Consider the following 26920-nt stretch of genomic DNA (forward strand, 5'->3'; position numbering starts at 1 on the left):
AGGGATACAAGGAACATATCTCAGCATACTGACCACGGGTTAGTGCAAGCTCATAGGCAAGACCAACTTAAGTGAAGAGGATCTCAAAACATTTCTATTAACATCAGGAACAATACAAACTTGGCCACTCTCTCCATACCTATTCAATATATTACTAAGTATCTTAGAGCAGTTAAGAGAAGCCACTCAAGGGGATATAGATTGAAAGGGACATGAAAATATCTTTATTTGCAGATCAAAAGATATGGAGAGAGGGGGCAGGCTTGTCTAGTCCCTGATTTTAGTGGGATTGCTTCAAGTTTCTCTCCATTTAGTTTGATGTTTGCTACCGGTTTGCTGTATATTGCTTCTACTATGTTTAGGTATGGACCTTGAATTCCTGTTCTTTGCAAGACTTTTAGAATGAAAGAATGCTGAATTTTGTCAAATGCTTTTTCAGCATCTAATGAAATGACCTTGTGGTTTTTTGCTTTGAGTTTGTTTATGTAGTGGATTGCTTTGATGGATTTCCGTGTATTGAACTACCCATGCATCCCTGGGATGAAGCCTACTTGATCCTGGTGAATGATCATTTTGATGTGTTCTTGGATGTGGTTGGCAACAATTTTATTGAGTATTTTTGCATCAATATTCGTTAGGGAAATGGGTCTGAAGTTCTCTTTCTTTGTTGGATCTTTGTGTGGTTTTGATAACAGTGTAATTGTGGCTTCATAGAATGAGTTGGGTAGTGTTCCTTCTGTTTCTATTTTTGGGGAATAGTTGAAGAGTACTGCTGTTAGGTCTTGTTTGAAGGTCGGATAGAATTCTGCACTAAAACAATCAGGTCCTATGCTTTTTTTTTTTTTTTTTTTTTTTTTTTTTGGTTGCAAGAATTTCAATGACTCCTTCTAGTTCTTTAGGAATTATGGGACTTTTTAGATGATCTATTTGATACTGATTTAACTTTGGTATTTGCTATCTGTCGAGGAAATTGTCCATTTCCTCCAGATTCTCCAGTTGTGTTGAGTATACGTTTTTGTAGTAGGATCTGATGATTTTTTGAATTTCCTCAGATTCTGTTGTTATGTCTCCTTTTTCATTTCTAATTTTGTTAATTTGGATACTGTCTCTGTGCCTTCTGATTAGTCTGGCTAAGAGTTTATCTATCTTGTTGATTTTCTCAAAGAACCAGTTCCTGGTTTTGTTGATTCTTTGTATGGTTCTCTTTGTTTCCACTTGATTGATTTCAGCCCTGATTTTGATGATTTCCTGTCTTCTACTCCTCCTGGGGGAATTAGCTTCTTTTTGTTCCAGAGCATTCAGGTGTGCTGTTAAGCTGCTACTATATGCTCTCTCCTGTTTCTTTTTGGAGGCACTCAAGGCTATGAGTTTTCCTTTTAGTACTGCTTTCTTTGTGTCACATAGATTTGGATATGTTGTGCCTTCATTTTCATTAAATTCTAAAAAGTCTTTGATTTCTTTCTTTATTTCTTCCTTGACCAAGGTATCATTGAGTAGAGTATTGTTCAGCTTCCATGTGTATGTGGGCTTTCTGTTGTTTTTGTTGCTATTGAAGACCACTCTTACTCCATAGTGATCAGATAGGAGGCATGGAATTAGTTCAATCTTCCTTTATCTGTTGAGGTCTGTCTTGTGAAGAAGTACCTGGTCAATTTTAGAGAAGGTACCATGAGGTGCTGAGAAAGAGGTATATTCTTTTGCTTTAGGATGAAATGTGTGTGTATATATATATACACACACACACACATATGTTAAATCTAAAGCTTCTGGATGTTTTGGGTTACAAGCATTTTGCTTTTTGCATTTTCTTTCACTGTTGAGTCAATGGTTTCTATGGTATCTTCAACATCTGAGATTCTTTCTTCTATCTCTTGTATTCTGTTGTTGATATTTGTATCTATGGCCCCTGATTTCTTCCCAAGGTTTTCTATCTCCAAAATTGACTCCCTTTGTGATTTCTTAGTTGTTTCTACTTCTGTTTTTATATCCTGGATGGTTTTGCTCAGTTCCTTCACTTGTTTGTTTGAGTTTTCCTGTAATTCTTTAAGAGATTTTTGTGTTTCCTCTTTCATGGCTTCTGCCTGTTGACCAAAGTTCTCCTTTATTTCTTTAAGTGATTTTTGAATTTCCTCTTTATTGGCTTCTATCTGTTGACCCATATTCTCCTGAATTTCTTTAAATGATTTTTGTGTTTCCTTTGTAAGGGCTTCTACGTTTTGATTCATGTTCTCCTGTATTTCTTTAAGACATTTATTTATGTCCTTCTTGTGATCCTCTAATATCATCATGATATGTGATTTTAAATCCAGATCTTATATTTCTGGTGTGTTGGGGTATCCAGGACTTGCTGTTGTTGGAGAATTGGGTTTGGATGCTGCCATATTGCCTTGATTTCTGTTAGTAACGATCCTACTTTTGCCTTTTGCCATCTGGTTATCTCTGGCCTTAGTTGGTCCTGTTGTTACTGTCTGGTGCTTGAACTTCCTGTGGACCTGTAAGGCTATTTCTGCACCTATGGATGACTGGGTTTCCCCAGGCACAGATTGCTGATGGGCTGCCCCACTCTTGGGCACCATTGGAGCCCTGGTGTGCCATGCCCCAAGCAATGTTGCACTCAGGCTGTCTCTGTGTACCTGGTGTTGCCTATCTGGTCTGTCCAGGAGTGAAGATGGCGGATGCTGTGGGGACACCCTCCATGTGCCAATCACTCTGCAGGGCAAAAGGCCCAAGACAGGGCTGGCACATAGATGGGCCACAAAGCTGCCCAGGTCCTGGGCACAGGCAGGAGCACTGCAGGCTGTATCCTGAGTGATGTCAAACTCGGGATATCTCTGAGTACCCAGTGCTGCCAATTTGGATTGTCCAGGAGCGAAGATGGCAGATGCTGCGGGGATACCTTTCAAGTGCTGATCACTCTTTAAATGCTTTCTTTTATGAGTTATTTGGGTTGTGCTGTTTTGTATCAGCAGTACAAAGTAAAGAATCTGCTGCCTGGTAGGGAGGGTTCTACTTCCTTGGATGAGCTTCCAGTGCTCATTCCCACAGTATGTAGATTTCTACAAAGAAAGAAGCAATAGTACCTTCTGTAGGCTATGGTTGTTCTAGTAGTTGTCAAGGACAAAATGTTTTAAATAACCTTTACTCTTTTCTGTGCCTTGTCTCCATATCACAAGCATGAAGAAGGGGAAATTTTTCTGAGAAAAGCATCTTAAAGGACATTTGAGATCAACATGTTTGAGCCTGAAATCGGATGACTGTTCTGGATCTTAGATATGGCTCTCAATATTTGTAAACATTGCTTCTACAGGTACTACTTGAAGCAGTAACAGGATGTGCCTTTTACTAATGCATTTGTTTCCATTTCTTTTTTTTTTAATTTTTTTATTCGATATAATTTATTTACATTTCAAATGATTTCCCCTTTTCTAGCCCCCCACTCCCCGAAAGTCCCATAAGCCCCCTTCTCTTCCCCTGTCCTCCCACCCACCCCTTCCCACTTCCCCGTTCTGGTTTTGTCAAATACTGCTTCACTGAGTCTTTCCAGAACCAGGGGCCACTCCTCCTTTCTTCTTGTATCTCATTTGATGTGTGGATTATGTTTTGGGTATTCCAGTTTTCTAGGTTAATATCCACTTATTAGTGAGTGCATACCATGATTCACCTTTTGAGTCTGGGTTACCTCATTTAGTATGATGTTCTCTAGCTCCATTTATTTGCCTAAGAATTTCATGAATTCATTGTTTCTAATGGCTGAATAGTACTCCATTGTGTAGATATACCACATTTTTTGCATCCACTCTTCTGTTGAGGGATACCTGGGTTCTTTCCAGCATCTGGCAATTATAAATAGGGCTGCTATGAACATAGTAGAGCATGTATCCTTATTACATGGTGGGGAATCCTCTGGGTATATGCCCAGGAGTGGTATAGCAGGATCTTCTGGAAGTGAGGTGCCCAGTTTTCAGAGGAACCGCCAGATTGCTTTCCAGAGTGGTTGTACCAACTTGCAGCCCCACCAGCAGTGGAGGAGTGTTCCTCTTTCTCCACACCCTCTCCAACACCTGCTTTCCCCTGAATTTTTAATCTTAGCCATTCTGACTGGTGTAAGATGAAATCTCAGGGTTGTTTTGATTTGCATTTCCCTAATGACTAATGAAGTTGAGCATTTTTTAAGATGCTTCTCCGCCATCCAAAGTTCTTCAGGTGAGAATTCTTTGTTTAACTCTGTACCCCATTTTTTAATAGGGTTGTTTGGTTTTCTGGAGTCTAACTTCTTGAGTTCTTTATATATATTGGATATTAGCCCTCTATCTGATGTAGGATTGATGAAGATCTTTTCCCAATGTGTTGGTTGCCGATTTGTCCTCTTGATGGTGTCCTTTGCCTTACAGAAACTTTGTAATTTTATGAGGTCCCATTTGTCAATTCTTGCTCTTAGAGCATACGCTATTGGTGTTCTGTTCAGAAACTTTCTCCCTGTACCGATGTCCTCAAGGGTCTTCCCCAGTTTCTTTTCTATTAGCTTCAGAGTGTCTGGCTTTATGTGGAGGTCCTTGATCCATTTGGATTTGAGCTTAGTACAAGGAGACAAGGATGGATCAATTCGCATTCTTCTGCATGCTGACCTCCAGTTGAACCAGCACCTTTTGTTGAAAAGGCTATCTTTTTTCCATTGGATGTTTTCAGCCCCTTTGTCGCAGATCAAGTGGCCATAGGTGTGTGGGTTCATTTCTGGATCTTCAATCCTGTTCCATTGATCCTCCTGCCTGTCACTGTACCAATACCATGCAGTTTTTAACACTCTTGCTCTGTAGTATTGCTTGAGGTCAGGGATACTGATTCCCCCAGATTTTCTTTTGTTACTGAGAATAGTTTTAGCTATCCTGGGTTTTTTGTTGTTCCAGATGAATTTGATAATTGCTCTTTCTAACTCTGTGAAGAATTGAGATGGGATTTTGATGGGTATTGCATTGAATCTGTATATTGCTTTTGGCAAAATGGCCATTTTAACTATATTGATTCTACCAATCCATGAGCATGGGGGTTTTTCCCATTTTTTTGAGGTCTTCTTCCATTTCCTTCTTCAGAGTCTTGAAGTTCTTGTCATACAGATCTTTCACATGTTTGGTAAGAGTCACCCCAAGATACTTTATACTGTTTGTGGCTATTGTGAAGGGGGTCATTTCCCTAATTTCTTTCTCAGCCTGCTTATCCTTTGAGTATAGGAAGGCCACTGATTTGCTTGTGTTGATTTTATAACCTGCCACTTTGCTGAAGTTGTTTATCAGCTGTAGGAGCTCTCTAGTGGAGTTTTTTGAGTCGCTTAGGTAGACTATCATGTCGTCTGCAAATAATGATAGTTTGACTTCTTCCTTTCCAATTTGTATCTCTTTGACCTCCTTATGTTGTCGAATTGCCCGAGCTAGTACCTCAAGTACAATATTGAAAAGATAAGGAGAAAGGGGCAGCCTTGTCTAGTCCCTGATTTCAGTGGGATTGCTTCAAGTTTCTCTCCATTTAGTTTGATGCTGGCTACCGGTTTGTTGTATATTGCTTTTACTATGTTTAGGTACGGGCCTTGAATTCCTGTTCTCTCCAAGACTTTAAGCATGAAAGGATGCTGAATTTTGTCAAATGCTTTTTCAGCATCCAATGAAATGACCATGTGGTTTTGTTCTTTGAGTTTGTTTATGTAGTGGATTGCATTGATGGATTTCCGTATATTGAACCAACCCTGCATTCCCGGGATAAAGCCTACTTGATCATGGTGGATGATCATTTTGATGTGTTCTTGGATTCGGTTGGCAAGAATTTTATTGAGTATTTTTGCATCGATGTTCATAAGGGAAATTGGTCTGAAGTTCTCTTTCTTTGTTGGATCTTTGTGTGGCTTTGGTATCAGCGTAATTGTGGCTTCGTAGAAGGAATTGGGTAATGTTCCTTCTGTTTCTATTTTGTGGAATAGTTTGAAGAGTATTGGTGTTAACTCTTCTTTGAAGGTCTGATAGAATTCTGCACTGAAACCATCTGGTCCTGTGCTTTTTTTGGTTGGAAGACTTTCTATGACTCCTTCTATTTCTTTAGGCATTATGGGACTGTTTAGATGGTCTAGTTGGTCCTGATTTAATTTTGGTATTTGGTATCTGTCAAGGAAATTGTCCATTTCCTCCAGATTCTCCAGTTGTGTTGAATACAGTCCCTTGTAGTAGGATCTGATGATTTTTTGGATTTCCTCAGTTTCCGTTGTTATATCTCCCTTTTCATTTCTAAGTTTGTTAATTTGGATACTTTCTCTGTGCCCTTTGGTCAGTCTGGCTAAGGGTTTATCTATCTTGTTGATTTTCTCAAAGAACCAGCTCCTAGTTTTGTTGATTTTTTTGTATGGTTCTCTTTGTTTCTACTTGATTGATTTCGGCCCTGAGCTTAATGATTTCCTGCCTTCTACTCCTCCTGGGTGAAATAGCTTCTTTTTGTTCCAGGGCTTTCAGGTGTGTCATTAAGCTGGTAATGTATGCTCTCTCCATTTTCTTTTTGGAGGCACTCAGGGCTATGAGTTTTCCTCTTAGCACTGCTTTCATTGTGTCCCATAGGTTTGGGTATGTTGTGTTTTCATTTTCATTGTGTTCTAAAAAGTCTTTAATTTCTTTCTTTATTTCTTCCTTGACCAAGGTATCATTGAGTAGAATATTGTTCAGTTTCCACATGTATGTGGGTTTTCTGTTGTTTTTGTTGCTATTGAAGATCACTTTTACTCCATAGTGATCTGATAGGAGGCATGGGATTAGTTTGATCTTCTTATATTTGTTGAGGTCTGCCTTGTGTCCAATTATATGGTCGATTTTGGAGAAGGTACCATGAGGTGCTGAGAAAAAGGTATATTCTTTTGCTTTAGGGTGAAATGTTCTATAAATATCAGTCAAATCCAATTGGTCCAAAGCTTCAATTAGTTTTACTGTGTCCCTGTTTAGTTTCTGTTTTCCCGATTGGTCCATTGAGGAAAGTGGAGTGTTGAAGTCCCCCACAATTATTGTGTTAGGTGTAATGTGTGCTTTGAGCTTTAGTAAAGTTTCTTTTACGAATGAGGGTGCCCTTGCATTTGGCGCATAGATGTTCAGAATTGAAAGTTCTTCTTGGTGGATTTTTCCTTTGACCAGCAAGAAATGTCCTTCTGTGTCTCTTTTGATGACTTTAGGTTGAAAGTCAATTTTATCTGATATTAGAATGGCTACTCCTGTTCGTTTCCTGTGACCATTGGCTTGTAAGATTGTCTTCCAGCCTTTTACTCTAAGGTAGTTTTTATCTTTGACACTGAGGTGTGTCTCCTGTATACAGCAAATTGTAGGGTCCTGTTTCCTTATCCAGTCTGTTAGTCTATGTCTTTTTATTGGGGAATTGAGACCATTGATGTTAAGAGATATTAGGGAATAGTGATTATTACTTCCTGTCATTTTTGATGTTCTTTTTATATTTGAGTGGTTATCTTCTTTTGGGTTTGATGAAGGAAGGTAACTATCTTGCTTTTTCCAGGGTGTAGTTTCCCTCCTTGTATTGGAGTTTTCCTCCTATTATTCTTTGCAGAGCTGGGTTTGTGGAAAGATATTGTGTAAATTTGGTTTTATCATGGAATATCTTGGTTTCTCCATCTATGGTCAATGAGAGTTTTGCTGGGTATAGTAGTCTTGGCTGACATTTGTGTTCTCTTAGAGTCTGCATGAGATCTGCCCAGGATCTTCTAGCTTTCATGGTCTCTGGTGAGAAGTCTGGTGTGATTCTGATAGGTCTTCCTTTATATGTTACTTGGCCTTTCTCTCTTACTGCCTTTAATATTCTTTCTTTGTTTAGTGCATTTGGGGTTTTGATTATTATGTGACGAGAGGTATTTCTGCTCAGGTCCAGTCTGTTTGGAGTTCTGTAGGCTTCTTGTATATTCATAGGCATCTCTCTCTTTAAGTTAGGAAAGTTTTCTTCCATAATTTTGTTGAAGACATTTGCTGGCCCCTTCTGTTGTAAATCTTCACTCTCATCTATACCTATAATCCTTAGGTTTGGTCTTCTCATTGTATCCTGGATTTCCTGGATGTTCTGGGATACAAGCTTTTTGCATTTTGCATTTTCTTTGACAGTTGAGTCAATGGTTTCTATGGTATCTTCGGCATCTGAGATTCTTTCTTCCATCTCTTGTATTCTGTTGTTTATATTTGCATCTATGGTCCCTGATTTCTTCTCAAGGTTTTCTATCTCCAAAGTTGTTTCCCTTTGTGATTTCTTAGTTGTTTCTACTTCTGTTTTTAGGTCCAGGATGGTTTTGCTCAGTTCCATCATTTGTTTGTCTGTGTTTTCCTGTATTTCTTTAAGAAATTTTTGTGTTTCCTCTTTCATGACTTCTGCCTGTTGACTCAAGTTCTCCTGCATTTCTTTAAGGTTTTTTTTTTTTTTTTTTTTTTTTTTTTTTTTTTTTTTTTTTTTTGCCTTTCTTCTTTATTGGCTTCTATCTCTTGGGCCTTATTCTCCTGCATTTCTTTAAGTGTTTTTTGTGTTTCCATTAAACGGGTTTCTAGCTTACTCATGTTCCCCTGTATTGCTTTAAGAGATTCATTCACGTCCTTTTTGTGTTCTTCTAGCAGCATCATGAACAGTGATTTTAAATCCAAATCTTGTTTCTCTGGTGTGTTGGCATAACCAGGACTTGCTGATGTTGGAGAGTTTGGTTCAGATGCTGCCATATTGCCTAGATTTCTGTTAGTAGCGTTCCTGCATTTGCCCTTTGCCATCTTGTTCTCTGGAGCTAATTGGTCTTGACTCCGGCTGGTGTTTCAGCCTCCTGAGAGGCTCTAGGGCTATTTCTGCAACACTGGAGGGCAGGGTTTCCCCTGTTGCTGATTGCTGATGTGCTTTCCTCCTCTTGGGTGCCCTTGCAGCCCTAGTGTTCTTTGCCCCAGATTGTGTCTGTGAGCCAGGAGGTGCCCGTTTGCTCCTTCAGGGAGTGCTGAGACTGTATGCTGCAGGGACCTTTTCTGCGTGCTGATCTCTCTGCTGGGCAGCAGAACTCCCAACCGGGTTGGTGCACACAAGGCTAGCCTAGCTGCTCAGGCCCTGAGTCTAGGCAAAAGCCTGGCAGGCCACTGTAGGAGCAAAGTTCCCCTCAGCTGTGGGTGTTAATTGGGTGTGTCAGGTGGCTAGGATGGTGGCCTGCGCCTGAGTTCCCTGAGAGTGCTGGGAGAGTCTGCTGGGCTAACAACCTCCTGGCTGGGTCAGCACACAGATGGCCCAACGAGCAGCCCAGGGCCTGGGGGCAGTCCAGGGCCTGACCTTCTGAGACCCCTGCTATGTCCGCCTCGGGCTATGCCTGTTAGCTGGTTTGGTTTTGTCTGCTAGTCTCTCTAGCTTCCCATAGGCAAAATGGCAGCGGTGCACGCCAGCCCGGGCAAACAAGCTCCTGGCTGGGTCGGCACACAGATGGCCCACCGAGCAACCCAGGACGTGGGGGCAGTCCAGGGCCTGACCGTCTGAGACCCCTGCTATGTCCGCCTCGGGCTATGCCTGTTAGCCAGTTTAGTTTTGCCTGCTAGGTCTCCCTGGCTTCCCTTAGGCAAAATGGCGGTTGTGCGCGCGCTGGCCCGGGAGGAAAAAAACCTCCTGGCCGGGTTTGCACCCCGGTGCCCCCCCCATCAGCCCAGGGCCTGGGTGCAGGCCAACGCCCGTCGGGCTTAGACCCCCGCGATGTTGGTCTCGGGTTATATTTGTGTACCTCAGTCTGATTTCTCTGGCGACCGAGAACCAATATGGAGCCCTCGTAACTGACTGGCGGGAGGCAGAGTTCTGATGTGGCTTCTGTGTGGTGAAAGGCACCGTAAATCCACCGCTGCTTGCAGCCTGGCTGGCCAGCGATGGCCAGTGGTCGTGGGCGCCGGGTCTGCCTGGACCCTGTCCGCTTGGTTCTACTGCTGATGGCCCTTCCTCTGGACCAGCCGCTGCTGCTGCTGCTGCTGCTGCTGCCGCTGCCCTGTCCGACCGCTTGTTTCCATTTCTTACCCCCTCACTATACAAAGCTGCTCACTTAACACCTCCAGGTCTTATACATGAATAAGAGCACTGTCCTTATAAATATGTTGAGTGTCATTTATCATTTATCTTTGTGAGGGATATGTTATATATAACCTCTATGTCAACAGTGTTTGACCAGGCAGGTGATTCTGAGTAAGTGAACAGAATATTTATGTACAGCATGAGCAGAGTTTTTCAAATAGCTAGCAGAAGGAGGAACAGTGAAGAAGAGGCAGAATGCTTTGAATGTAAATATAAATGTGTATTTAAACAATTTCATGTAAGAATTTTGAAAGAGTGCGTTGCATAACTATGATGAGAATTGGGAAGCAGAAATCTACTGGGACACTCAGTAGTAGAAAAATTAATCACTTTTATAGATAAGAGAAAAGGGGGCAGGAGGCATATGGTAAGGGAAAGAAAAAGAGCAATAAAGGAGAGAAACATCCTTCACCACCACTTGAAAACAAAACATATACATCATACTCCTCCAGGAAAGTCCTTCCTTGCAGTACATTCAATTCCCTGTAAAGGAATTCCTCAACCAATTGGTTAGAGCTACCCTCTGCAGAGAATCTCCCGTATGCTGGAGAGAGTTAAATAGTGGTTCAGGGTACCTCTCACAATTGACTGTGGTTGTTCATTAACCTATTGATCATCCCACAAGTCTACCTGGACTTCAGTAAAATACCTGAGGACCTATCACCAATAACTATACTGTTATATAAATGAGAACTGCATGAACTTCCAGAAGGTAAGAATCAAAAGAGAATATGTTCAAAAAGAAAGACTTTTGATCTCCATATCCAGTGTGTTCCAACAGTGTTGGGCAGTCCTATCCCTATGGCTTTGCTATGTGTAGTACACATGGACTCTTTCTTCAGCTACTTTCACTTGTTGGCTAAGGATAAGGATATCCTACCTACAGGTGTTATAAATTTGGGCCCCTCTAACATCTTGGGCTATGTATTGTAGCTCATGATTCACCATTATAGCCCCTTGCATCAGTATCTCAGGGTTTCCCAGAGGGAATCCAATCTTACTAAACAATACTCTTGAGTATTAAACCAATACTCCTCAAATTATTCCACAAGATATAAACAGGAGGAATAAGGCCCAGTTTTTTGATGAGGCTACAGTAACCTGGATACACAAACAACATACAGACCCAACAAAGGGTGAGTGGTACAGAAAAAAATTTACTTATGAGCATAGATGCAAAAATTCTCAATAAAATAGTTTCAAACTGAATGCAAGAACATATAAAAAGATAATTTACCATAATCAAGTTGCTTTAATCCCAAAGATGCAGGGATGTTCAAGATATGTACATTAATATACATAACCACCATAGAAGCAAACTGAAAGCCAAAAACCACAGGATCATCTCATTAGATGGTAAAAAAAATCCTTTAACAAAATCCAACATGCCTTCATGATAAAAGTCCTGGGGAGATCAGGGATACAATGAATCCCTCAATGTAATGACCACACAGTATTTATGCCCATAGGCAAGATCAGCTAAAGTGGAGAGAAACACAAAACATTTGCATTAACATCAGGAACAAGACAAGCTTTCCCACTCTCTCCACACCTATTCAATATACTACTAGACGTTTCAGCTAGAGTAGTAAGACAACAAAAAGACATCAAGGGAATATAAATTAAAAAGGAATAAGTCAAAATATTTTATTTACAGATAATATAAGAGAACCTGAAGTGATGTGAAAAATCCATGTGAAAATCCCAGAGTTGATAAACACATAGAGAAAATATCAGACCAAAATATTATCTCACAAAAATTGGTAGCCACCTGTATTCAAATGACAAATAGACAGAGAAAGAAATTGGGGAAGCAAAATGCTTTACATTAGTCTGAAACAATATAAAATATATTAAAGTAACTCTAACCAAGCAAATTAAAGACTGTATAATAAAAACCTTAAGAAACTGAAGAGGGTATCAGAAGATGGAATGAACTTCCATGCTCATGAGTCAATAGGATTAACCTAGTAACAAGGGTCATTCCAACAAAAGCAATCTACAGATTCAATGATGTACCCAATGAAATGTCAACATAACTCTTCAAATACCTTCATTTGAAAACACAAAAATAACCTACAGTATTTAAAAACATTCCTGAATTATAAAAGAATTGCTAGAGTTATCACTATAACCAGTTTTGAGCTGTAGTAAGAAAACAGCATAGCCCTGGAACAAGAGCAGACACAGTCAATGGAAGCAAATTGAAGACCCAGACATAAATCCACATACTTATAGATATTTGAACTCAAATAAGGATGCCATAAATACACTGGAAAAACTGAAGAAAATACTTGACAAATTGTACTGGTCAAACTGGATGGCTGCATGTAGAAGAATTGTAAATACATACATACTTTTCATCCTGTGCCAAACACAACTACTAATGAATCAAATACACTAAGGCAGTTTCACTGAAGGTGATAGAAGAAAAAGTGGGGAATAGCCTTGAACTCACTGGAGCAGAAAAATGCATTCTGAATACATCATTGTTAGCATGGGCACTAAGATCAATAATTAACAAAAGGATGTGATGAAACTTAGTAAACTCAAATGGCTAAGAAACACTTAAAGGAATGTTCAACAGTCATGGTTGTTAGAGAAATGCAAATGAAAACTACATTGAGATTTCATCTTTCACCAGTCAGAATAGCTAAGATCAATAAAACAAGTGACAACTCACACTGGTGAGGATGGGGAACATTGGTAAGACCTATCCATTGTTTGTGGGAGATAAAATTTTTACAAACAAGATAGAAATCAATGTGGGTTCTTCAGGAAGATGGAAATCAATCTACCTCAAGACTCATCTATATCACTCTTGGACATGAACCCAAAGGACACCTTCTCCTACCAGAGAGACACTTCCTAACACATGTTCATTGCTGCTCTATTAAAAATAGCCAGTTTGAAAGCAGGTTAGATATCCATCTGCAAATGTATGGATAGTGAAAATGTGGGAAACCCATTGCAGGGGCAAGGCATAACATAATGATCTTTTTTTATGCACACAAATAAGATTTTTATTTTTCTTTGTATTAATATATTAACAGCACTAATCCTTTTATTCTTAATATTTTTATTCGATATATTTTTATTTACATTTCAAATGATTTCCCCTTTTCTGGCTTCCCACTCCCCGAAAGTCCCATAAGCCCTCTTCCCTTCCCCTATTCACCCACACACCCCTTCCTACTTCCCTGTTCTGGTATTACCCTATACATAATGATCTTCTAAGGTAAATAGATTTAACTAAAAAAAATATCCTAAGTGTGGTAACTCAAACTCAGAAAGACAAATATGGTATGTATTTGCTTATATGTGAATATTATCTGTTAAATCAATGATAACCAAGCTACTATCAGAACCACAGAGTTTAGTTATACAGGAAGGGTTTGGGGGCTGAGTGATACCTCTCCCTAGGAAACAAATGATTATGAATGGATGAAAGAAAGAGACTTGCATAAGATAATTGAAGCTAAGAAAGGAAGGGAAAAGGGAAGAGGGGAAATTCAGGGAATGAGCTAAATCAAGGGTCACCCGAGGGATAGCGTGGAAAGTTCTGATGATAAAAGCATCCTAAAATTATGCATATATGAAGATTGTCTAAATGAAATCCGTAAATAATGGGTAAGAAAGAACCCAAACTGGATATATTCTGTCACCAAATGAAGCTTCCAGTACCAGGCCTGGGTCACATCTATTTGGATTGTTGGCCAAAGGAGTCCCCTGAGAACCGCTGAACAACTTAAGCAGCTGACACAATGTAGGCTGTTTGCCACAAACTGACAGTAAGTCCCTATTGTTGAAGATGACATCTAAAAAACTCAATGAACATGGAGAAGCCAAGCCGGCACCTACACAGGCCTTTCATTTATATGCACTCGCATGTTTGGTACTAGAATGTATTCTGCAGGATACCAAAGGAGGAAATAAAAACATCAAGTCAGCCACAAGTCATTTGAACTACAACGGTGTACTAGTGCCTGCAACATATGCTAATAAAATATGGGCACAAATTTTATAACAATAAGCAGATAATATCTGTTTTCATTTAAGTTCCATTCCACAAGTCATACCCAGCACTGCTTGGGTGACCAGAACCACAAATTAGATAGCCCAGAAACCTAAGGTAAAACCAAATACTATTGTTCTGAAAGGAAATAAAAGTACCAATAAAATGACTCTTGCGGCCAGTTGAAAAACATTTGTTGAGTTAGTACTATGCTGCTGCAATTACCTTAAACCATGAAGACCATACAATAGGGCTTTTATTTTAGAGCAAACTAAAAATGGGGGAAAAATAGAATAAACTATAAGTTGCTAACCAAAGTCATGAGAGATCTGTGAAGCAGAGTCTCGGGGAGAACCTTATATACAGAGATATTGACTGACAAATAGGAAAGATACCTGAGGCATTATGGCTTTGGAACAGATGACCTCAAAGGCACTGGTTTAAATCCTAATGCCACAGTGTGGCAAGAAATTCCTTCTGGAAATCCGGATGGCACTCCTGTAACAGAAACCTCTTGGAACAAAACTGCAGCCACATCTAGATCTCACCCTGAGGGCAATACAGAACTTTCAGAAGATATGTGTAAGGAATTTGAAGTAATATATTCTTCATCTTGTGAAACCACAAGAAATGCTTCAGGTATTGAAAAGTCAGCTGATGGAACGCTCTTAGGACCGGAAGACCTGAGTTACCAACTATATGATGTTTCTGGAGAAAGAAGTTCAACAATTTCTATAGAAGATTTAAAAGAATGCCTGAAGGAGTTCTGTTTCTCACGAGAAAATTATCAAAGGACCTTTACCTGATATCTCAAATGGATAGTTATCAGTTCGTCCCAATACGGACAGTTGCCAACATGGAAGAAATTTTACAAAATGACCACAGATCCAGATTTAATTCTTGAAGTATTGAGATCTTCCCCTATGGTACAAGTTGATGAGAAGGAAGAGAAGGTGAGACCAAGCCATAAGTGTTGTATTGTGATGCTCAGAGAAATTCCTGAGACAACCCTGTAGAGGAAATGAAAGCTTTGTTTAAAAATGAAAGCTGCCCCAAAGTGATGAGCTGTGAGTTTGCACACAACGGCAACTGGTGTGTCACTTTCCAGTCAGACACAGATGCACAGCAGGCTTTTAAATGTTAAGAGAATATGTTAAGACATTTCAGGGCAAGCCAATCATGGCAAAGATAAAAGCCATCAATACATTTTCTGCTAAGAATGGTTATTGATTAATGGATTCTAGTATGTATACTCAACCTCTTCAGATGTCAACCCAATGTCCCTCACCAGTCTTCATGCAGTCAGTGTACAATCCTCATCAGCAGTACTCAGTATTGTGCCTCAGTCATGGTCTCCAAGTCCTGCACCTTACTTTGAAACACCACTGACTCCCTTTCCCAATGGTAGTTTTGTGAATTGCTTTAGTTCACCAGGATCTTATAAAACAAATGCTACTGCTATGAATATGGGCTGACCATTACAAAATATTGTGTGATGCCTCATTTTAGGTCATACAGTGGTTCAGAACATTCAACAGAGGGCTCTGTGTCATTAGGGGATGAACCACTGAGAGGATCTAGTGCAAGGAACTTTCTTTCTGAATGGCATATCCCAACAGTAACAGGGCATCAGGAACAAACTTATATTCCAAAGGAGGCTCCAAATTTACCTATGGAACAGAATGGAGACTTTGGAAGAAGCAGGAGAACTCTCTTCAGAAGCCGAAGGCGAAGAGATGATGACAGAATCCCAAGAACCCAGCCTGCATCAACTGAAGCAAAGGCTCCAACACCAAAGTTTGACTTACTTGCTACAGATTTTCCTCCTTTACCTGGAAGTTCATCAAGAATGCCAGATGAACTTGCTTTGGAGAATAGAATGTCTGATATCGTTAAAGGTGTCTACAAAGAAAAGGACGGTGAGAATGTGAGAGTTAGTTGCCTGGTTCCTGCAGAGGATGGACAGACAGACTGCACTTCTGGGCCACAGTTCAGCATAAGCCCTAGTCCTCCATGTACAGCTGAGCCTCCTTCATTAAGCACAACTCAGCAAGAGAAGGATCAAATGGAGGATTCCATTGTTCCAAAGGATGTTCTCAGTCCAGTGACTGTACCAGTGTCTTCTTCAACTACTACAAAGCTATCAAGGGCAAACACTGCTTCACCTTGAAATACTAACATAAATATACCTATGGCTGTGGCCCTACAGGAACCTGAAAGTTAAGCTATGCTGAAGTGTATGAGAACTCTCCTAAAGAGCCATCTCCAGTTCCTGTCCAACCACTGTGGGAATGGCCCAATGAAGTATCTCCCACCAGAAATGAAGAGAATGGAGATCCTGAGAAGCCTGTTGAGAAGCCACATGATAAATCAGAAATAAGGGATAGTATGGATCATTCCGGCTTCCAAGGCAACACCATTCCCAGGGGAGCAGCTGGAGAAATCAGGAACAAAGACGCCAGTTCAGCCATAGGGCTACACCTCAGGGAATGACTCGACGTAATGGGAAAGAACAATATGTGTCACCCAGATCACCAAAGTAAAAACAAAACTGTACAAAAACTACTTAGAAGCTTCTCTTCCCAATAAACTTGAGCTTCTGTTGGATTGATTTGGAGGGGAGAAAGTAGTCAGGAAAGAATGGGAAGTATGTACTAAATATTACAGATTTTTGGAATTGTGAGTAGGAACAATCCAAAATTCATCTCTAAATGATTTTTAAATGATGGAGGATTCCAATCAGTATACACACACATTATATATATATATATATATATATATATATATATATATATATATATATATATATATATATAATCTTTCTATTTTTGTTTTTTATTTTAATTTGCAAGGATTTTCTGCCTGGAATCAATTTTAAGGGTTCAGATTTAGGTTGGGAGAGAAAACAAAAAACATTATACATCCTTCAGTACAGGAGATGAGGGAGTGCGAAAAATATTTCTGAAAGAAACATTTCTGTAAAAACTAGAAATTATGTTTTGTTTATGTAGTGGATTACATTGATGGATTTCCGTATATTGAACCAACCCTGCATCCCTGGGATAAAGCCTGCTTGATCATGGTAGATGATTTGTCCATTGATGAGAGTGGAGTATTGAAGTCCTACCAATTATTATGTGAGGTGCAATGTATGCTTTTAGCTTCAATAAAATTTTGTTTATAAATGTGTGTGTATCTAGAGCATAGATGTTCAGAATTGAGAGATCATTTTGGTAGATATTTCCTCTGATGAATATAATATGTGTCCATAGATAGTATCTTGGATAAAGTGGAAGCTGTGGCTCTATCACAAAGCACCAAAGATGGTCTGGTATCTCAGGACCACCAAATAATTGAAGTGTCAAGTTAGACTATTATACTCTATCTGGGTACCACCTGCCATGTCACAGCTATTCCACTGACTCGATCTGTATAAAAGTCAGCACAATACACTAGCAGCTTAACAACACACCTGAAAGCCCTGGAACAAAAAGAAGCCAATTCACCCAGGAGGGGTAGAAGACAGGAAATCATCAAACTCAGGGCTGAAATCAGTCAAGTGGAAACAAAGAGAACCATACAAAGAATCAACGAATCCAGGAGCTGGTTCTTTGAGAAAATCAACAAGATAGATAAACCTTTAGCCAGACTGGCCAAAGGGCACAGAGAAAGTATCCAAATTAACAAAATTAGAAATGAAAAGGGGGATATAACAACAGAAACTGAGGAAATTCAAAAAATCATCAGATCCTACTACAAAAGCCTATACTCAACAGAATTGGAGAATCTGGAGGAAATGGGCAATTTCCTAGACAGATACCAAATACCGAAATTAAATCAGGACCAAATAGATCATCTAAACAGTCCCATAACCCCTAAAGAAATAGAAGGGGTCATAGAAAGTCTTCCAACCAAAAAAAAGCACAGGACCAGATGGCTTCAGTGGAGAATTATATCAGACCTTCAAAGAAGACCTAACACCAATACTCTTCAAGCTATTCAACAAAATAGAAACAGAAGAAACACTACCCAATTCCTTCTACGAAGCCACAATTACACTGATACAAAAACCACACAAAGATCCAACAAAGAAAGAGAACTTCAGACCAATTTCCCTTATGAACATCGATGTAAAAATACTCAATAAAATTCTTGCCAACCGAATCCAAGAATACATAAATGATCAAGTAGGCTTTATTCCAGGGATGCAGGGTTAGTTCAATATATGGAAACCCATCAATGCAATTCACTACATAAACAAACTCAAAGAAAAAAACCACATGGTCATTTCATTGGATGCTGAAAAAGCATTTGACAAAATTCAGCACCCTTTCATGCTTAAAGTCTTGGAAAGAACAGGAATTCAAGGCCCATACCTAAACCTAGTAAAAGCAATATACAGCAAACCGGTAGCCAGAATCAAACTAAATGGAGAGAAACTTGAAGCAATCCCACTAAAATCAGGGACTAGACAGGACTGCCCTCTTTCTCCTTTTCTTTTCAATATTGTACTTGAGGTACTAGCTGGGACAATTCGACAACATAAGGAGGTCAAAGGGATCCAGATTGGAAAGGAAGAAGTCAAACTATCATATGATAGTCTACCTAAGTGACCCAAAAAACTCCACTAGAGAACTCCTACAGCTGATAAACAACTTCAGCAAAGTGGCAGATTATATAGAATCAACTCAAGCAAATCAATAGCCTTCCTATACTCAAAGGATAAGCAGGCTGAGAAAGAAATTAGGGAAATGACACCGTTCACAATAGACACAAACAGTATAAAGTACCTTGGGGTGACTCTTACCAAACATGTGAAATATCTGTATGACAAGAACTCCAAGACTCTGAAAAAGGAAATAGAAGAAGAGCTAAAAAAAGGAATAACCTCCCATGCTGATGGATCGGCAGGATTAATATAGTTAAAATGGCCATGTTGCCTAAAGCAATAAACAGATTCAACGCAATACTCATCAAAATCCCAACTCAATTCTTCATAGAGTTAGAAAGAGCAATTCTCAAATTCATTTGGAATAACAAAAAACCCAGGATAAATAAAACTATTCTCAACAACAAAAGAAATTCTGGGGGAATCAGTATCCCTGACCTCAAGCAATACTACAGAGCAATAGTGTTAAAACCTGCATGGTATTGGTACAGTGACAGGCAGGCAGATCAATGGAACAGGATTGAAGATCCAGAAATGAACCCACACACTTATGGCCACTTGATCCTGACAAAGGGGCTGAAAACATCCAATGGAAAAAAGATAGCCTTTTCAACAAATGGTGCTGGTTCAACTGGAGGTCAGCATGCAGAAGAATGCGAATTGATCCATCCTTGTCTCCTTGTACTAAGCTCAAATCCAAATGGATCAAGGACCTCCACATAAAGCCAGACACTCTGAAGCTAATAGAAAAGAAACTGGGGAAGACCCTTGAGGACATCGGTACAGGGAGAAAGCTCCTGAACAGAACACCAACAGCATATGCTCTAAGATCAAGAATTGACAAATGGGACCTCATAAAATTACAAAGTTTCTATAAAGCAAAGGATACCATCAAAAGGACAAATCAGCAACCAACAAATTGGGAAAAGATTTTCACCAACCCTACATTAGATAGAGGGCTAATATCCAATATATACAAAGAACTCAAGAAGTTAGACCCCAGAAAACCAAACAACCCTATTAAAAAATGGGGTACAGAGTTAAACAAAGGATTCTCACCTGAAGAACTTCAGATGGTGGAGAAACATCTTAAAAAATGCTCAGCTTCATTAGTCATCAGGGAAATGTAAATCAAAACAACCCTGAGATTTCACCTTACACCAGTCAGAATGGCTAAGATTAAAAACTCAGGAGACAGCAGGTGTTGGCCAGGATGTGGAGAAAGAGGAACACTCCTCCACTGCTGGTGGGGTTGCAAATTGGTACAACTGCTCTGGAAATCAATCTGGCAGTTCGTCAGAAAACTGGGCACCTCACTTCTGAAAGATCCTGCTATACCACTCCTGGACATATACCCAGAGGATTCCCCAGCATGTAATAAGGATATATGCTCCTCTTTGTTCATAGCAGCCCTATTTATAATAGCCAGAAGTTGGAAAGAACTCAGGTATCTCTCAACAGAAGAATGGATGCAAAAAATTTGGTATATATACACAATGGAGTACTATTCAGCCATTAGAAACAATGAATTCATGAAATTCTTAGCCAAATGGATGGAGCTGGAGAACATCCTACTAAGTGAGGTAACCCAGGATCAAAAAAATCAATCATGGTATGCACTCACTAATAAGTGGATATTAGCCTGGAGAACTGGAATACCCAAAACATAATCCACACATCAAATGAGGTACAAGAACAATGGAGGAGTAGCCCCTTGTTCTGGAAAGACTCAGTGAAGCAGTATTCCGCAAAACCAGAACGGGGAAGTGGGAAGGGATGGGTGGGAGGACAGGGGAAGAGAAGGGGGCTTACGGGACTTTCGGGGAGTGGGGGGCTAGAAAAGGGGAAATCATTTGAAATGTAAATAAATTATATCGAACAAAAAAATTTAAAAAAAAATGGGGTACAGAGGTAAACAAAGAATTCTCACCTGAAGAACTTCGGATGGCCGAGAAGCATCTTAAAAAATGCTCAACTTCATTAGTCATTAGGGAAATGCAAATCAAAACAACCCTGAGATTTCACCTTATACCAGTCAGAATGGCTCAGATTAAAAATTCAGGAGACAGCAGGTGTTGGAGAGGGTGTGGAGAAAGAGGAACACTCCTCCACTGCTGGTGGGGTTGCAAATTGGTACAACCACTCTGGAAATCAGTCTGGCGGTTCCTCCGAAAAATGGGCACCTCACTTCCAGAAGATCCTGCTATACCACTCCTGGGCATATACCCAGAGGATTCCCCACCATGTAATAAGGATACATGCTCTACTATGTTCATAGCAGCCCTATTTATAATTGCCAGATGCTGGAAAGAACCCAGGTATCCCTCAACAGAAGAGTGGATGCAAAAAATGTGGTATATCTACACAATGGAGTACTATTCAGCCATTAGAAACAATGAATTCATGAAATTCTTAGGCAAATGGATGGAGCTAGAGAACATCATACTAAGTGAGGTAACCCAGACTCAAAAGGTGAATCATGGTATGCACTCACTAATAAGTGGATATTAACCTAGAAAACTGGAATACCCAAAACATAATCTACACATCAAATGAGGTACAAGAAGAAAGGAGAAGTGGCCCCTGGTTCTGGAAAGACTCAGTGAAGCAGTATTTGGCAAAACCAGAACGGGGAAGTGGGAAGGGGTGGGTGGGAGGACAGGGGAAGAGAAGGGGGCTTATGGGACTTTCGGGGAGTGCGGGGCTAGAAAAGGGGAAATCATTTGAAATGTAAATAAATTATATCGAATAAAAAAAAAGATACATGCTCTACTATGTTCATAGCAGCCCTATTTATAATTGCCAGATGCTGGAAAGAACCCAGGTATCCCTCAACAGAAGAGTGGTTGCAAAAAAATGTGGTATATCTACACAATGGAGTACTATTCAGCCATTAGAAACAATGAATTCATGAAATTCTTAGGCAAATGGATGGAGCTAGAGAACATCATACTAAGTGAGCTAACCCAGACTCAAAAGGTGAATCATGGTATGCACTCACTAATAAGTGGATATTAACCTAGAAACCTGGAATACCCAAAACATAATCTACACATCAAATGAGGTACAAGAAGAAAGGAAGAGTGGCCCCTTGTTCTGGAAAGACTCAATGAAGCAGTATTCGGCAAAACCAGAACGGGGAAGTGGGAAGGGGTGGGTGGGAGGACAGGGGGAGAGATGGGGGCTTGCGGGACTTTCTGGGAGTGGGGGGGCTAGGAAAGGGGAAATCATTTGAAATGTAAATAAAAAATATATCGAATAAAAAAAAAGAAAGTATCATCTTCAGATAGCCTAACAGTTTTATTTTAATGATAATGGGATGCAAATACCTCTAAACCTATGATTTAGAAAATCAACCAATGCTCTATCTATATGGCTAGAAATATTAAAAAGAAACAACCATATATTTTGCTAAAAAAAAAATCATCAAAACCTAGGACTCAATACAACTGGAAAATCTGGAGGAAATGGACAATTTTCTAGACAGGTAAAAAACACCAAAGTTAAATCAGGATCAGATAGATCATCTAAACAGTCCCATAACCCCTAAAGAAATAGAAGCAGTCATTGAAAGTCTCCCAACAAATAAAACCACAGGACCAAACGGTTTTACTGCAGAATTCTATCAGACCGTCAAAGAAGACCTAACACCAATACTCTTCAAACTATTCCACAAACATAGAAAGCGAAGGAACACTACTCAACTCATTCTATGAAGCCACAATTATGCTGATACCAAAACCAGACAAAGATCTAACAAAGAAACAGAACTTCAGACCAATTTCTCTTGTGAATAACAATGCAAAAATGCTCAATAAAATTCTTCCAACCAAATCCAAGTACACATCAAATCAATCATTCACCACAATCAAGTAGGCTTCATCCCAGGGATGCAGAAATGATTCAATATATGGAAATCCATCAATGTAATTCATTGCATAAACAAACTCAAAGAAAAAAAACCACATGGTCATTTCATTAGATACTGAAAAAGCATGTGACAAAATTCAGCATCCTTTCATGCTAAAAGTCTTGGAAAGATCAGGAATTCAAGGCCCATACCTAAACACAGTAGAAGCAATATACAGCAAACCAGGAGCCAACATCAAACTAAATGGAGAGAAACTTGAAGCAATTTCACTAAAATCAGGGACTAGACAAGGCTGACCTCTCTCTCCATATTTATTCAATATATTACTTGAATTGTAGCTAGAACAATTAGACAAAAGGAGGTCAAATGGACACAAATTGTAAAGCAAGAAGTCAAACTGTTGTTATTTGCAGATGATATAATAGTATACTTAAGCTAATCAAAAAAAAAAAAAAACACTCCACCAGCAAACTCCTACAGCTGATAAACAACTTCAGCAATGTGGCTGGATATAAAATTAACTCAAAGAAATCAGTAGCCTTCCTATACTCAAAGAATAAACAGGCTTAGAAAGAAATTGGGGAACCGACACCTTCACAATAGCAACATACAAGATAAAGTATCTTGGTCTGACTCTCACCAAACAAGTTAACAATCTGTATGACAAGAACTTCAAGTCTCTGAAGAAGAAAATCTAAAGAAGATCTCAGAAGATGGAAAGATCTTCCGTGCTCTTGAATTGGCAGGATTAATATACTAAAAATGGCCATCTTGCCCAAAGCAATCTACAGATTCAATGCAATCTCCATCAAAATTTCAACTCAGTTCTTCATAGAGTTAGAAAGAGAAATTCTCAAATTCATCTGGAATAACAAAAAACCCAAGATCACTAAAACTATTCTCAACAGTAAAAGAACTTCTGGGGGAATCAGTATCCCAGACCTCAAGCAGTACTACAGAGCAATAGTGATAAAAATTGCATGGTGATTGTACAGGCAGGTAGATCAAGGGAATAGAATTGAATACCCAGAAATGAATGCACACTTGATCTTTGCCAAAGGAGCTAAAACCATCCAATGGAAAAAAATAGCCTTTTCAACAAATAGTGCTGGTTCAACTGGAAGTTATGCAGAAGAATGAAAATTGATCCATTCTTATCTCCTTGTACAAAGCTCAAGTGCAAGTGGATCAAGGACATCCACATAAAACCAGACACACCAAAACTAATGGGCTTGAGCACATGGGCACAGGGGAAAATTTCCTGAACAGAACACCAATAGCTTATGCTCTAAGATCAAGAATTGACAAATGGGACCTCATAAAATTACTAAGTTTCTGTAAGGCAAAAGACACTGTCAATAGGGCAAAACTGCAATCAACAAATTGGGAAAAGATCTTTACCAATCCTATTTATGACAGAGGATTAATATCATATATATATATATATATATATATATATATATATCAAGAAGTTCTAGAACTCTAGAGAACCAAATAACCCTATTAAAAAGTGGGGTAAAGAGCTAAACAAAGAATTTTTCACCTGAGGAATATTGAATGACTGAGAAGCAACTAAAGAAATGTTCAACATCCTTAGTCATCAGGGAAATGCAAATCAAAACAACCCTGAGATTCTACCTCACACCAATCAGAGTGGCCAAGTTCAAAAACTCAGGGGGCAGCAAATGCTGGAGAGGATGTGGAAAAAGAGGAACTCTCTTCCACTGCTCGTGGGATTACAAGCTGGTACAACAACTCTGGAAATCAGTTTGGCGGTTCCTCAACCAAAGAGTACACATGGAATTACCCATGGGTCCAGATGCATATGCAACAGAGAATGGCTTTATTGGACATTGAAGGGAGGAGAGGCCCCTGGTCCTGGGAAGGCTCAGTGCTTCAGTGTAGGGGAATACCAGGACAGGGAAGCAGGAGGGGGTTGATTGGGGAACAAGGGGAGGGGAGATGGGTTATGAACCTTTGAGGGGGGACTAGGAAAGGGGACAACATTTAAAAATGTAAATAAACTATATTATTTTATATATATATATATATATATATATATATAATAAAAAAAGATTGAGTGCTCAAAGTCTCTGCTCTCTGCTTAATGTCCAGGTGTGTATCTCTGCTGCAAGAGGAAGCTTCTCTCATGATAGCTGAGCAAGCTGCTAATCTAGGAGCACAGCAAATGTCACTGGGAGTCATTCCATTGCTACACACTTTTAGGAGAACAAGAATATTTGGTTTCCTCTAGGTGCCTAGCCTATCTATTCTCCGATTCTTGTCCACTGAGAAGTGTCAGGCAGGGGTTCTATCTCAGAGAGCAGACTTTGATTACAGCCAGAGAGTAGTTGATTTCTACAACTTTTGTACCACTGTCACACCAGGTTATCTATGCAGACATGTCACCATTGTTGATTACAGACATTGTATCTGGGTAGATATTTGCCTGCCTCCTCTGGTAGTGTACAGATGTCTTTCAGTACCATGAACACTACTTTTCAGTACAGTTAAAACCTGTAGATAGGGTCACCTTCTTAGTAACTCTCCTTGAGGGACTAATTGAAGGTAGACTCCGAAAATAAACCTCCTGTTTTTGCATCGATCTGCTTCTTGTTGTCTCACTCTGGGGCATCTCAAAGTAAGTACCACAGACAGACAGTTGGGGTCTTTCATTTGGTAGCTTCATCCGGGATTCAAGGAGACTCCCGAGTGACCTCCAACTAAACTAATCAGAGGGGAAAAAGACTGAGTGCATCAACAGGCATAAACTTATGTTTGTCAGTGTTTGTCTCTCTGTCCTTTGCTTTCACTTTTGGCTTCCGAGGACTGTGCTGGCTGGAAAGCCTCTGGTATGCCGCAGTCAATTGCAGTGGTCAGATGTGACTTAACACCATGACCATGGGGCATCTAAAAGACATTTCAGGCCCTCAGGATGGAGTCAAGAGGACTTCACACTATTTGGAAAAGGCAAGGCAGTTTCAGTAGGTGCCAAGTCTTGCTATAACCTGGTTTCTGGACCTGTGGAATGGGTGAACTGTCTATAACTGCACGTGTGGAAGGGGCAAACTGTGTTGATGTCTTTCTCTGTGTTCTTGGACTGTCTGCACCCATGGTAGGGGCAAACTGTCTGTGTGTTGATTGTCTTTCTCTGTTGGTGTTAGTTATCTCATTCTGTGTTCTTGGACTTTGACTGACAACATTTTTGGACATTGGACAGACTGAATCTACCCCATTAAACATCCTAGTTAACCACTTGAGGAGAAAACTTGCCAGTAGTTGCCCCCCAGAAGGGAAAGTTAGATACTCTCTGCTTCTAATGGCCCACCTTAAGAGTAAGTTGGTCACCTGTAGAGACCTTTGAATTGAAGGTGATCAAAGCAGTAGAAGAAAACGTCTTTGAACCAGGATGCCCCAAGTAGCCAGATGAAGTGCCCTATATAGATACCTAGAAGAATCTAGTGGAGGACAGATTTATGGATAAAAGCTTTTCTTTCCCCAAGACCCACCTCACAGGTTCTGGCTGTCAGGAGAAAGTAAACACAGGAGGAGGAATCCAGACCTGAGAAGAAGGTGATCCTCTAAGAACCTTCAACAGCAGACCTGTTGCTCCAAGATCCTCCTCCTCCATATCCCCCTACCCTTATCCCCATGGCCTCGACAGTGCCAGCACTGGCTCTGGGATCCTCAGCCCGTATGGGACCAGGGCCATTTTACCCCCTTTACCAGAGGGAGGAGTGGGAGAAGAACCCCAAATTCTGGTCCCAACATGGGGACCCGAAGTCTGAGAGCCACCTCCCTTGGCACCATGGTGGTTCTGCTGCTGAGGTCATATGGACCTCTAGAAAAGGGCAATCAAGCTATGCAATATAGGCCCTTCTCTTTGGCTGGATTTTACAACTGGAAGGCCCAATGCCGCCCCCCTCTTTCAGATAACCCCAAAGAGATGATTCATCTCTTTAAGACTGCTTTATTTACTCATCAGTCCACCTGGGATGATATCCAACAACTAATGAGAGTGTTCTTCATGACCAAATAGCAAGAAAGGATAATGTAGGAAGCCAGAAAGAATGTCCCCTCAGACACAGGGGTACATCAATCAACCAGGCTGTCCTCGACATCAGCATTCCCCTGACTAGACCTGATTGGGACTATAATATAGCAGAAGGTAAGAGGCACCTGAAGGTATACCACCAGACTCTATTATCAGATCTCAAGAGGGCTGCATGATGACCCACAAATTTGAACAAGGTATGTGAGGTTAGACAGGGATCAGATG

At 40.1% G+C, this 26920-nt stretch overlaps 1 pseudogene; it reads left to right on the forward strand.

Moving 5' to 3' along the window:
- The first annotated feature begins 14506 nt into the window (after positions 1 to 14506).
- On the forward strand, positions 14507 to 16644 carry LOC127682176 (la-related protein 4-like; annotated as a pseudogene).
- Positions 16645 to 26920: the final 10276 nt, after the last annotated feature.

Source organism: Apodemus sylvaticus, chromosome 4 (assembly GCF_947179515.1).
Source record: "Apodemus sylvaticus chromosome 4, mApoSyl1.1, whole genome shotgun sequence".
Taxonomy (NCBI): Eukaryota; Metazoa; Chordata; class Mammalia; order Rodentia; family Muridae; genus Apodemus; species Apodemus sylvaticus.